Consider the following 13,842-nt stretch of genomic DNA (forward strand, 5'->3'; position numbering starts at 1 on the left):
GCTGTGACCCACATACAAAATAGAGGAAGATTAGCACAGATGTTAGCTCAGGGCAAATCTTCCTCAAAAAAAATAAATAAATAATTTGCAGTGAATAGCTACAAAATGGTTAAAAAAATTAATCATATATTTTCCTTTGCTTGCTTCTCTCCCTCTACTGATGTAAGGAAGCTTCTGTGATATCACACTGTTATGATGTCGCTGTCTGCTTTTACATAATTACCTTTTTTGAATCAGCATCCTCTACTCTGACCTCTAAATTCTGGAGTGCTCCAGGGCTTGTACTCTCTTGGAATTTCTTATCCATCAAACACTCTCCCTAGGTAATCACAATGCCATTATTCGTCATATGTCATGTGCATGTGTGTGTGTGTACGTGTGTGTGTAATGAAGTCACCAATATTTAAACCTTGTCCAGAAGTCTATTTTGAGTTTCAAATTTCTACCTATTTGATATCTCCAGTTTGATTTCTAATAAACATTGAACTTAACACATGCATAGTAATATTGTTGGTTCTCACACTGAACTCAAGAATGTTCTTCACTCAGTTGACCCCATCTCAGTAAAAAAGCACCAACATCCATTGACTTGAATGAAATAAAAATCTTGTTCTTCACTTTTATTCTTCTATTTTCCTCACATTCCACATTCAGTAAGTCAATACATCATGTCAATTTTACCTTCAAAGTCTATTTTAATGTCTGTAATTTGTTTTTATCTCAACTCTATCATCTAGCCTTGTTACCTTATCTCTTTTCGGAACAAATACAATAGCTCATCTCCTTGTTTCCAATTTTACCCCTACTGAAATTCATTCTATATATAACAGTAGAATGATTATCTTTTGAACCATAAATCAAATCACTTAATTTCCTCACCTGGAAACTTTTACTAGCTTTTCAATGCACTTTGAATAAAATTGAATCTCCTTATAGTAGTTTTTATGCCCTACATTATTGTTTCCTCTGCCTACATATTTGACCTAATCTCCTGACGCCTTTGTTCTCACACACTAAGCATCTTGGCCTTCTTTGCGTTCCTCAAACTAGCCAAGTCAGGTCCTTCCTCAGGACCTCTGTTCAGAATTCTCTGTCCAGATAAAATATCTCCTCTTTAAATAGGGTCTCCCTTGATTACCATGACTTTTCTCTCTCCAACCATTCTCACATTACAGATTTTTTGCCTTTGCCTCTCTTACCTGTCTGGAATTGTTTTTTTTTTTTAATATTATTGCTTATTTCTGATTCTTCCTACCTGCATGTAAGTTCCCTGCCGATAATAATATTGTCTGTCATATTCACTACTGAATGCCCAGTGTCTAGGAATGCCTTCTCCACATTAAAGAGGTAACGTTTTATAGTAGACTAAGCACTGAAAATGGAATTAGGTATATAAAAACCCTGAATATATCTACCCTCTAATATTTAGCCTGTGAGTGATGTTGAAAAATACACTTATTGTTTTTCCAGATAAATTACCATGTTTGTAAACTAGTAGTAAAATTCTTGCTTGCTTGAAATGATTGCTGTGAGAATCTAATAAAGTATGTATGAAATAAAGTAATCTGCAAATTTTAAAGTACTGTACCAATGCAAGTTTTATGTAGTTATTTTCTTCTTGAATATATCTGTTGAAGCTACAAAGCCAGAAGACATATCTTCACAATTCACATAAGAATTTGATCTTTTCTAAATGAACTGTGCTCAGTTAGAAGCTTGGTCATCTAGACTTTTCACGACAACTTGTCAGAAGTTGTAGAGTAGTAAATGATGTGTGCTCATTGTTTTGAGACTGATCGTTTCTAACTCATTTTATAATAATTGAAAGAGACCATTATTATCGACCAGGAAGATTATTTAAACGCATAAAATTTAAAAAGCAGTGACTTCAAATGTTGGCAACCATGTACACAGTTACACACAGGTACATGTTTATACGATTATTTTCTGAGCTGAGTAAAAGTGGCACGATATTAGGAATCAGTGGCCATTGAAAACAACTGGAAAATAAAAATAAAGTGATTTTAAAATTAGAATATAAATCATTGTGAAAATATGAGTCACCTGACAGAAATTGAATTTTTAGAATATGTCCGTTCCAGAGAGCGTGCCACAGTTGTGGATATTTGGCTAATGATCTAGAGTACTGAAAGAAGTCTTGTAGCCAAATTCAGAGTAGAAAATGTTAGTTCTGCCCACAATACTTATGGTGTGTGCGTGTGTACATGTGCTTACTTAATCAGTAGCAAGCAAAAGGAGTGATGATTTCCTAAGAGGACAAAGGGAAAGAGGAGGTATAGATATAATAGTTCTTTCACGATCAAATAAAGGTTTACTTTTAAATCCTATATTTCGTTTGGTATTCAGCCATTCAGAGAGTCAACCATTCAACAACTATTTACCAAGGACCTTATGTACTGGAGTTATGAGAGTGAACTGGATAGAAATGATCTCTGCCTCAATTTTAAAATCTATTGGAAATGAGGGTGAGGATACAAAAAAAAAAGAAACATAATAAATCATGATAGATGCTATGATAGGAAAGTTTAATGTGTACAAGGATACTATAGGGGAAGCATTTAACTGGGACTTGATAGGATGGGAAAAATAAGACTATGCTCTAATCACAGAACATAGGACCTGCAGAGTTCTGAAAATCTAGTGGAAGGTTAGGAGGAAGTGAAGACAGTAAAGGGTAGGTGGTGGGAAATGAGGCTGTGCAGTAGGCAGTGGTCAGAGCTGGGAGAACTTTGAGAGTCATGATTAGGGATTTGGACTTCATCTAAAGGCCATGGGAATCATGGAAGATTTTTTTTTTTTTTTTTTTTTTTTGTGAGGAAGATCTAATGTGCTAACATCCGTGCTAATACTCCTCTTTTTGCTGAGGAAGACCGGATCTGAGCTAACATCTATTGCCAATCCTCTTCCATTTTTTTTGTCCCAAAAGCCCCAGTAGATAGTTGTATGTCATAGTTGCACATCCTTCTAGTTGCTGTATGTGGGACACGGCCTCAGCATGGCTGGACAAGTGGTGCCTAGGTGCGCATGCGGGATCCGAACCAGCACACACTTAACTGCTAAGCCACGGGCCGGCCCATGGAAGATTTTTAAGCAGTAGAGTGTCATAACTGGATTTGTGTTTTAGAAACAAAATGTTGATAATAAGGTAGAGAATGATCTGAAGGGTGGAAACACTGGATTAGTTAAGGTTTGTTGTTGTTAGTTTTTTGTGTGTTGGGGGCGTTGTGTTTTGGGATTTTTGGAGTAATCTAAGCAAGGAATAATCACGGCTTGGGCTAGAGTTAAGAAAGTGTGGGAGATAAGTAAGTGATTAAAAAGAATTTATGAGGTAAGCTTTGGAGAATCGTTGGATATTAAGTGTAAAGGAGATGTCAGAGGTAAACCTCAAGATCCTAACTTAGGTCACTGGACACAAGAAAAAATTCAGATTTCAGGGAAAAGAGGATATATTCAGTTTCAACATCATCACCTTGAGGGATGTGAAAGTGATTTCTACGGGAAGATTTTTTTTTTTAAGGAATTTAAAACCACTTGTACCTGGTGGGATATAATCGGATAGTCTCAGAAGTTCACAGCATCTACGGCAGTGTGCTAGGTTCTGACCCTACCTAACTGTCTAAAGTGATCGACAGCCTGTAGACAGTTTACTAGTAGAGAAAATTCACATTTAGAAATCCCTGTGGATAATCTGATCAGGGATAATTGAGTGTTAATTTGCTGAAATTATTCCAAGAAACAAAGTTGAACAAATATTTCTGTAATACAGAGTCTGAAGAGGAAACAGGGCAGTTTTCGAAGTCTGTTGTTATGTTTTTAGAGTAGCTTAGTCAAACTGTTAAGAATCAAAACGAGGGGTTGGAGAGCATCTGCTCTGGCCCCAGCTCTATCCTCTGCTAGTGTAGTGATCTTGACAAGTTACTTATCCTCTCTGGATTTTATTTCCTTTATTCTTTTCATAACTTGCAGAAAAAATGGGCAAGATGACTCCCAATTAAAAGCTAGTTTCTAGACTGAATCACTTTAAAAAAAGTACTCTTAGACAGAAAAGAAAAATATGCAACTATGGATATAGATATTCAGAAAGCACTTTAAATATGTATTTACCAGAGTCTGTAGAAGAAACAACAGATAACAGGAATAAGTTCATAAAAATCTTCTCCCCCACCATGGTCATCTCAATATCATTTACAAGGATGGCCCCTACTTCTCAAATCCTTTTCCTTTTTTCATAAACTGCCTCTCAATTCTACAAAGTGTAGAGTTTTAGACAATTCAGTCTCTGATCACCTAATCTTCTCTTCTGCGAAATCTATTTATTTCTCTTCTTACAATCACTTGTTGTCTTTTATAATGTAAAAACTTATTTAATTATTTTATTTATTCTTTTTGATTTCTTGATCTATATAGAAAGCCCATAAAGGTAGAGGTAAAAACAACAACACAAAGCTGCTGAATTTTCATATCTTACCTGTATCTGCACTGCTGGGGGAGGGGTACGGTGGGAGTGAGGAAGTTAGGGAGGAAAGAGAGACTGGTTGTCATGTTGGGTGGGGATGGGCAGAAGTCCCAAATTTAAATTTCTACAGTGTAGTAAAAATGAACTTTAAGGACACCTCCAAGTCTACCATTTTAAACAATATTTCCTACTACTATGCTAAAGAATACGTATTTATGGAGAGCATTAATTGAATTCCATATTCAGTCCAAGCATCGATAATTGATTTTACACACTGACATTTTCTTTATCTCAATTGTAGGTTCACTGTGTTCACTGTGTCAGATTTCTTTAAAGAATGTCAGACTTATTTAAAGACTGCCTTGATTTCTTCCAATTACCAAGATATTCAATGGATATTTTGCGCTGCTCAAGACATTGAATCTAAAGAGATTTTTTTTTTATCTGGCAGCAGCAAAATAGACATACGAATATATGTGATGTTTGAAATGTTAAATATCTAGTGTAAGTAAAATAAAGTCGAACTCTTGTCACTTTTTTTGTGAGAGGTTTGTATATGAATCATTGTTTATTGTTTCTTTTGAGCACACTGCCATATCAAAAGCTAAAAGTACCCTAGTGTTCCCCAAAAATAGAGATGCATCTCAGTTGAAAACAATAGGCTGTAATATTCAAGCCATGGTTGACAGTGAATAAATAAAAATTAAGTATGTTTGAATATAATATTAGAATGTTCTTTTGCGACCATATTGTAATATAAACTACTTATATGTCAAGACCAAATGCCAGCTGAAAGAAAGAAAATCTATAAAATGAAACCTTTATAAAGGATTCTAAAACCAAAGGAGATTGAAATCAAAATGCAAATCTTGAGAAGATGAAGAGTTAGATACACAAGTGTATACCCTCACATACAAGTATACTAAGTCATATGATTTCTTTACTGTACTGTTAATATGATCAATTACTATGATTGATTTTCAAATTGTAAACCAACACTGCATTCCTGAGATAACTCATCTTTAGTCATGCACTATCCTTTTTATACATTATCAGATTCTGCTTAGTAATATTATGTTGAGGACTTTTACACATATTTCATGAATTATATTGGTCTGTAGTTTACTTTTTTCTTATATCTTAGTCTACTTTTGGTATCAGGATAATAGTGACCTCATAAACTGAGTAGAGAAGAGTTCTAGATTTAGGTTTTCTATTTCTTTCTGTTTTAATTTGGTAAAATGTATCTTCCCAGAAATGTGCTTCTTTCATCAAAACTTTCATATTTATTGCTATATAAACTTATGCATAGTATACTCTTTACTACTTTTTCATGTCCATAGGATGGAGTGAATTTCTGCTTATTATTCCTGATATTGGTGATTTTTATTTTTTTTCTCTGTTTCTTAATCAGTCTGTCTAGAAATTTTTAAAATTCATTGAATATTTCAAAGACCCAGCTTTTGATTTCATTGATGTTCTTTGTTTTCCATTTTAATGGTTTCTCTTCTTACTCTATTTATTTCTTCTTAATTTGAGTGTAACTTGTTCTTTGCTTTTTATTAAGTTGCAACCCTAAGTTATTGCTTTTATACTTTAATTATTTCCTAATACAAACCATACAAAATCCCACATATGTTGATATGCTGTGTTTCACCATAACTCATTTCAAAGTATTTTTAATATTTTCTGTTTACTTTCTTCTTTGATGCATGCCTTACTTAGAAGTGAACTGTTTAATTTGAAAATATTTGTGAATTAAAAAAAAATCTTTTTGTCATTGTTTTCTAATTTAAATACATTATGGTCAGAGAACATACTCTGTGTGGTTTCAATTCATCTACATTTTTTGATATTTGTTTTATGGCCCAGTGTTTGTTCTTCCCATGTGTACTTTGCTTTGGGTGAAAAGAATGTGTATTCTACTGTTACTAGTTAATATAAATGATATAAGTAATTATATTCTATAATATCAATAAATTCAAGGTAATTGCTAGTGTAATTGTTTTATATATTTATTGAATTTTTGGCCTTTCAATAAGAAAGTGGAGTGATCAGCTCCTTAACTCACATTGTGAAACTGTGCATTTATTCATTTAGTTCTGTCAAGTTTTCACTCATGTAATTTTAAGCTCTGATAGTACGTGAAACAGATTTTTGATTGTTATGTCTTTTTGAAGATTTGACTTATTAATCACTATAAAATATTTATGTATATATTTTAATATTTTCTATCCTGAAGTCTAGGTTATCTGGTGATAATATAGTTACTCCAGCTTTCTTATGATTAAGATTAGCAAGGTATTACTTTTTATTTTTTTCGTGAGGAAGATCAGTCCTGAGCTAACATCATTGCCAATCTTCCTCTTTTTGCTTAAGAAGACTGGACCTCGGCTAATATCCATGCCCATCGTCCTCTACTTTACATGGAACACTGCCACAGCACAGCTTGACAAGCAGTGCGACGGTGCACGCCCGAGATCCGAACCTGGGAACAACCGGCCGCCGAAGCGGAGTGCATGCACTTAACCACTTGTGCCACCAGGCCAGCCCCAGCAAGGTATTACTTTTTTATCACGTTATTTACAGGGCAATATGTACTTGTCTTACTTTTTTATCCAGTTTGACAATCTGCACTAAAGTATTTAGAACGTTTTTAATGAAACTTTTGATATAACTTGGTTTAATTTTACCACTATTTATTTTCTATTTTTCCCATCTATTTTTCTTCCTATTTTATCTTTCTTGACTTCTTTTAGGTAAAGTAAAACATGAAAATAATATTGCGTATTATATATAAATATATAGAAACAAAATTATATAATATGTGTATACTATATATATCTATATGCATATATGAGTTAATAAAGATCGGTGATAAGCCCAATGGATCATTATATTGTATTCTATGTTTTTTCCATACAGTAAGCATTTTTATTATATTTTCCAGCTTTATTGAGATAAAATTGACAAAAATTGTATATACTTAAGGTGTGCAACATGAAAATTTTATATGTATATAAATATGTATTTATATATATATATATATATATAGTGAAATGATTACCAAAATCAAGCTAATTAACACATCCATCACCTCACATAATTACCATTTTTTTGCCTATGGTAAGAACACTTAAGATCTACCATCTTAGTATATTTTAGGTATACAATACAATATAGTCACCATGCTATACATTAGTACATAAGTCCCTAGAACTTATTAATCTTATAAGTGAAAGTTTGTACCCTTTCACCAACATCTCCCCATTTCCCCCACTCCCAGCCCCTGGCAACCACTATTCAACTCTCTGCTTCTATGAGTTTAACTACTTTAGATGCCACCATACAAGTGAGGTCCTACAGTATTTGCCTATTTGTTTCTGGCTTATTCCACTTAGTATAATTTCCTCAAGATTCACCCATACTGTTGCAAATGACAGAATTTCCTTTTTTTCTTAATGACTGGAGAACATTCATATATATATGAATCTTCTAGATTCTATATATATGTTTTATATATATCTTCAAGATATTGCTTTCATTTTCTTTCTTAGATGTATACACAGAAGTGGGACTGCTGGATCACATCGTAGTTCTATTTATTAATTTTTTGAGGAACCTTCATACTGGAAGATATGTCTATTCAACATAGTACTGGAAGTCCTGGCCAGAGAAATAGGGCAAGAAAAAAATTAAAAGCCATCCTAATCAGGAAGGAAGAAGTTAAATTATCTGTTTGTAGATGACATCATCCTATATATAGAAAACACTAAAGACTCCACCAAAAAACTGTTAGAATTAATAAATGAATTCAGTAAAGTTGCAGGATACAAAATCAACATAAAAACTCGGCTCCATTTCTATACACTGACAGCAAACTATCTGAAAAAGAAATAAAGAAAAAAAATTCCATTTACAGTGGCATCAAAAACAATAAAATACTTAGGAATAAATTTAACCAAGGAGGTGAAAGATCTGTACACTAAAAACTATAAGACATTGATGAAGGAAATTGAAGAAGACACAAATAAATGGAAAGATAACCTGTGTTCATGAATTGGAAGAATTAATATTGTTAAAATGTCCAAACTACGTAAAGCAATCTATAGGTTGAATGCAATCCCTATAAAATTCCAATGACATTTTTAATGTAAATAGAGAAAACTATCCTAAAACTGTTATGAAACCACGAAAGATCCCAATTAGCCAAAGCAATCTTGAGCAAAAAGAATAAAGCTGGAGGCATCACACTTCTTGATTTCAAACTGTCTTACAAAGCTAAAGATATTAAAATGTATGATATTGGCATAAAAAACAGATACGTAGAACAATAGAACAGAATCCAGAGCCCAAAAATAATATCATGCACCAACTAATCTTTGACAAGGACAACAAGAATACACAATCAGGAAAGGATGGTATCTTCAAGAAACGGTGTTGAGAAAACATATGGATATCCAAATGCAAAAAAATAAAATAAAATAAAGTTGCGCCCCTATCTTACACCATACACAAAAATTAAGTCAAAATGGATTAAAGACTTAAATGTAAGACCTGAAACCATAAAACTCTTAGAAGAAACATAGGGAAAATGTTCCTTGACATTAGTCTTGCAATGATTTTTTTGGATATAACACCAAAAGGAAAGGCAACAGAAACAAAAATCAACAATGGAGCTACATCAAACTAAAAAGCTTCTACACAGAAAGGGAAACCATCAATAAAATGAAAAGGCAGTCTACAGAGTGGGAAAAAATACTTGAAAATGATACATCTGAGAAAGAGTTAATAACCAAAATATACAAGGAACTCATATGACTCAATACTAAAAAGTACAAATATCCTGACTTAAAAATGGGCACAGGACCTGAATAGACATTTTTCCAATGAAGACACACAAATATATTTTATGATAAAAGAGAAAAAAGATTTTAAAAACTGTTGGTATAAATGTATTACAGATACATAGGTAAGTACATAAACAGTTGGATATAGATGATTTTCTGAGCATAGAAAAAGTTATGGAAGAAAGAAAACGTTTATCCAGTCAATTTTTATTTGTTACCTCACCAGTGTGTCAGTGGATAAGGGACAAGGAAAAGCCATTTATGTCTTCATCTTGTCCCACTACATTAAAAATGATCATCTTGCTTTAAAAAAAAAAGGATACTCATTTTAACAGAAACGTCACTTTTAACACAGAAATTAAATTTTTAAAATGTTAGTGTATGTTTCTTAATTAGTTGTCATTTTAAAAGGTAATTGAATTAATAGACATTTTACTAAGATTTCTATTACATTAAAATTCAATTCATTTATTGTGCAACTTTCACTTCACTCTCATTATTGCTACAGAGAAACTAAGAATTAGTAAATTATAATTCTTATTGCATAAAATCACAAAATCAGCTTATGTAAGACCTATAAGAAAAATGCTCTTAAATCATGGAAAACAGTTTCTCTATGCCTCTTAGGTATGCTTTCTCTAAACAATTAACTCCTTAAACCCTTTTCATGTAGAGGAATGTTGAGTATATGGCCATTCTAATGTAGGCTCTCTTTTAAACCATCACTTATCTAACTAGTTGTCTAAAATGTTCAATTATTTGGATGTTTAGTTTTAAGCATAAAGTGATTTCATTTTATGGGCAAAATAAAACAGAACATTACAAATCAATATAACAAACTTTTGCTATTGTTTCCTTAAATTATTAGAAGCCTAAAGTGTTAGAAATATAATGTCCTCAAATTTGAAAATATCACACATATTCATATTTAACTGTTAATTTTCCATGCTACTTACTGATTCCATAAATATCTGCTGATGAGAACAAATGAAAAAACTAAAAGTAACATCCTTATAATGTAGTTTGTTTCTCTGGGACTTACTGTTCAATTCTACTGAAATTTTAGTATTATTAGAGGGAGGAAAAAACAACTCAAACTAAATAAAAAGAGATGCATAAAGTAGGATTTTATATAAACTTCTTTATCTTTACAAATTATAAATCCTATTCTGGGGAATCTTCCAGCACAAATGACCTAAAGGACAGTTAACTAACCAAAGTCACTCTGTGTAAATACTTTTCAGTTATAGTCTTTCTTTTCAAGTCTTCTGAGGCTTATTGTCTTTACAGTCAGTGAAAATTTTGCCCGCTCATCTGTTTCATTTGCCTGCAGTACTAACCTCATGCCAAAACTGTTATTGCTGCATAAATTAATAAGTGCAAGTCATTGTACAAAGTTCTCAAAACTCTGTAATTGCATACACGGGGGAAAATGATCACAAAATATGTTTTAGATTGGTTACTTTTCAAACACAACCTGAATATTGTTGAATATATTTCTGAAAACAGCTAGATCTGATATTGAGCTTTATTTATTTTGTTACTGTTTATTTCACCATTGGAACAAAATAGCTGTGTCTCAGTAACATTAGAGGAAATATGAATCAACTCTTGGTATATCTGTATTATAGATACATAGATTAATAGACAAAATGTCACATTTTAGCCTCTGCATTTTAACAATATGTGAAAGGAAAGAAAACACACATCATGTACATTCTCACAGTATTTATTAACATGTTAGATAAATTTGATATAATTCTAATATCTAAAGCCCAGCAAGATATTACTAGGATACAAATTGAGATTAATCTTAAAAATTACAAAATGATGATAGTCTCATTAGTATTAACACATCCTCAGAAGAAATCAAGAGCTACTCATAACTTCAGAACTTACTGACTTTTTTTTCCAGCTTTATTGAGATATAATTGACACATAACATTGTGCAAATTTAAGGTATACAGCCTGTTCATTTGATACATTTATAAATTACACAATGATTACAACATTTAAAATCTACTCTCTCAACAACATTCAAGTATTTGATACAGTATTATTAGCTATAATCACTTTGCTAATCACCATATACCATGCGGAGCATTAGATCCCCAAACCTGTTAATCTTATAGCTGGAACTTTCTACCCTTTTGACCAATATCTCCAAATTTCCCTCACCCACCCCCAACCCCTAGTAACCACCACTCTGTTATCTGTTTCTCAGAGCTTGACGCTTTTAGAGTCCATGTATGAGTGAGATCATACAGTATTTGTCTTTCTCTGACTTACTTCACCTGGCATAATGCCCTCAAGGCAGAACCCACTAACTTTCACTCTGTTAACTTCCCTATTCAAGACCATACAATAACTATTCACTCAGCTAGTTCAAAGTATTTTAGCTCTCTCATTTACCATATCAAAGAAATTTAGTCCTCAAAAAAAAAGCCCTGCTATCTCTTTTTCTTCTTTGGCCATGCCAAATATTTTAATGTTTAAAACTGGACAATTACAATTATTTTACAAGTAGTTTTTGAGTATAGTCTGCTTTCACCTTCAGTGCTGCCATCTCATGACAATTCCGTAAGCATTGTCTTGTCTCTTTCTCTTTCTCCCTTCTTTTTCTGGAATTTTGATTAATTAGAAGGTAGAGCTTTTTACTCTGTGTTTGGTGTCTCTACATTTTTCTATATTCTATCATTTTATCTCTTTGTGCTGCATTCTACTAAGTTTCTTAATATCTACTCTCAGTTCACCAGTTTTCAGCTGAATGTGCTATTAAATTCAGAATTTTTAATGTCTATTGTTATGTTTTCTTATTGTGGAGACTCTAGTTATTAGACAGATGCATATTATAATGTGTTTTATATATTATATAGAGAGATTATATTTAAATAGATTATATAGTTATATATCAATTTTTCAGGATTCTTGACTAATTTATTATATCCTCTTGATTCTTATTAACTAGAAAATCATATCTTTCATGTTTATTATTTTTTTAATAATATTGAATGCACTGTTATTTTATATATCTGAAAATTCTAGCATATAAAATATTTGTAGAGCTATAGTTAAGAATTTTACTGATAGCTTGTGTTCATAGACCTTATTTTCTCATGTTGCCTTTAATTTTGCTCTCTGAGCTGTTCATTTTCCTTGGAAAATTATTTGAAGAAATTCTCTTAAGTCTATCATGATACTTACCATAATGTTCCTCTAGAATACATTTCATTTACTTCTGCCACCAAACTTGTGAACTCTACCAGTCCCTGTCAACTTTAAACAAAATTCATAGTTTGAGATTTTTTGGAGAGGGGTGTCACACAGGGGACTTGAAATTAGGCTTCAACTCTGTGTTAAGGTTGGCTTCTGATTAAAGATTCTCAAGGATGAGTTAATTTCCCCTTCCTCTACTCAGTGATAGGGTAACTTTTGTTGCCTTCTTCTGGGTGGAAAAGGGGCTATTTCTGTTTTACCTTTTCCCCGACAGTGCTGTTCATTGTGTTCTCAGCTTTCTGAATTGTGGGCTTCTATATTATCTTTCCAAATTGGCCTTAGGCTTGCTTGCAGTTTGCTTCTTTCTCCTTTACAAGAGTCCATGAAACCAAAGATCAAGTGCAAGATAGTAAACAAATACCCTAAGGGCAAAATCATTTTCTGTTACTCAGTTTATTTCTAGTGAGTTTGTCTTCATTCCTGCTTTCATGTAGAATTTGGCTTGATAATTCTTTAAAATTATGTCCTGTCTTTGGTGCTTTTTTAAATAGTTGTTTCCTACCAACAGTGCACAAGGGAACCCTTGTTGGTGGGATGTAAATTGGTGCAGCCACAATGGAAAACAGTATGGAGGTTCCTCAAAAAAATTAAAAATAGAACTACCATATGATCCAGCAATTCCACTTCTGAGTATTTATCCAAAGAAAACAAAAACACTAACTCAAAAAGATGTATGCACCCCCATGTTAACTGCAGCATTATTTACAATAGCCAAGATATGGAAACAACCTAAGTGTCCATCAACGGATGAATGGATAAAGAAATTGTTGTATATATATACAATGAAATACCATTCAGCCATAAAAAAGAATAAAATCTTGCCATTTGCAACAACATGGATAGACCTCAGGGGCATTATGCCAAGTGAAAGAAGTCAGATAGAGAAAGACAAATATTGTATGATCTTTCTTACAGGTGAAATCTAAAAAAAAAAATAAACTAAAACAGAAAAAACCAAGCTCATACATGCAGAGAACAGATTGGCAGTTGTCAGAGGCAGGGGGAGAAATGGTTGAACTGTTTTTGCTTTGTTTTTGTTTTCAGTTTAAATAAATTGAATTAAAAAATAAAAGCAATACATAAATTTTCATTATAAAAATTAAAAAAAAATATCCTTGGCCTTAGAAAATACTCACAGTAGTATTTAGGACAAAGAGGCATCATATCTGCAACTTACTCTCAAATGGTTCAGGAAAAATATGCAGCTAGATAGATAGATAAGATGAATAAAGAGAATGA

Source organism: Ceratotherium simum, chromosome 9 (assembly GCF_057802395.1).
Source record: "Ceratotherium simum simum isolate JZ-2026a chromosome 9, ASM5780239v1, whole genome shotgun sequence".
In the NCBI taxonomy this organism is placed as follows: Eukaryota; Metazoa; Chordata; class Mammalia; order Perissodactyla; family Rhinocerotidae; genus Ceratotherium; species Ceratotherium simum.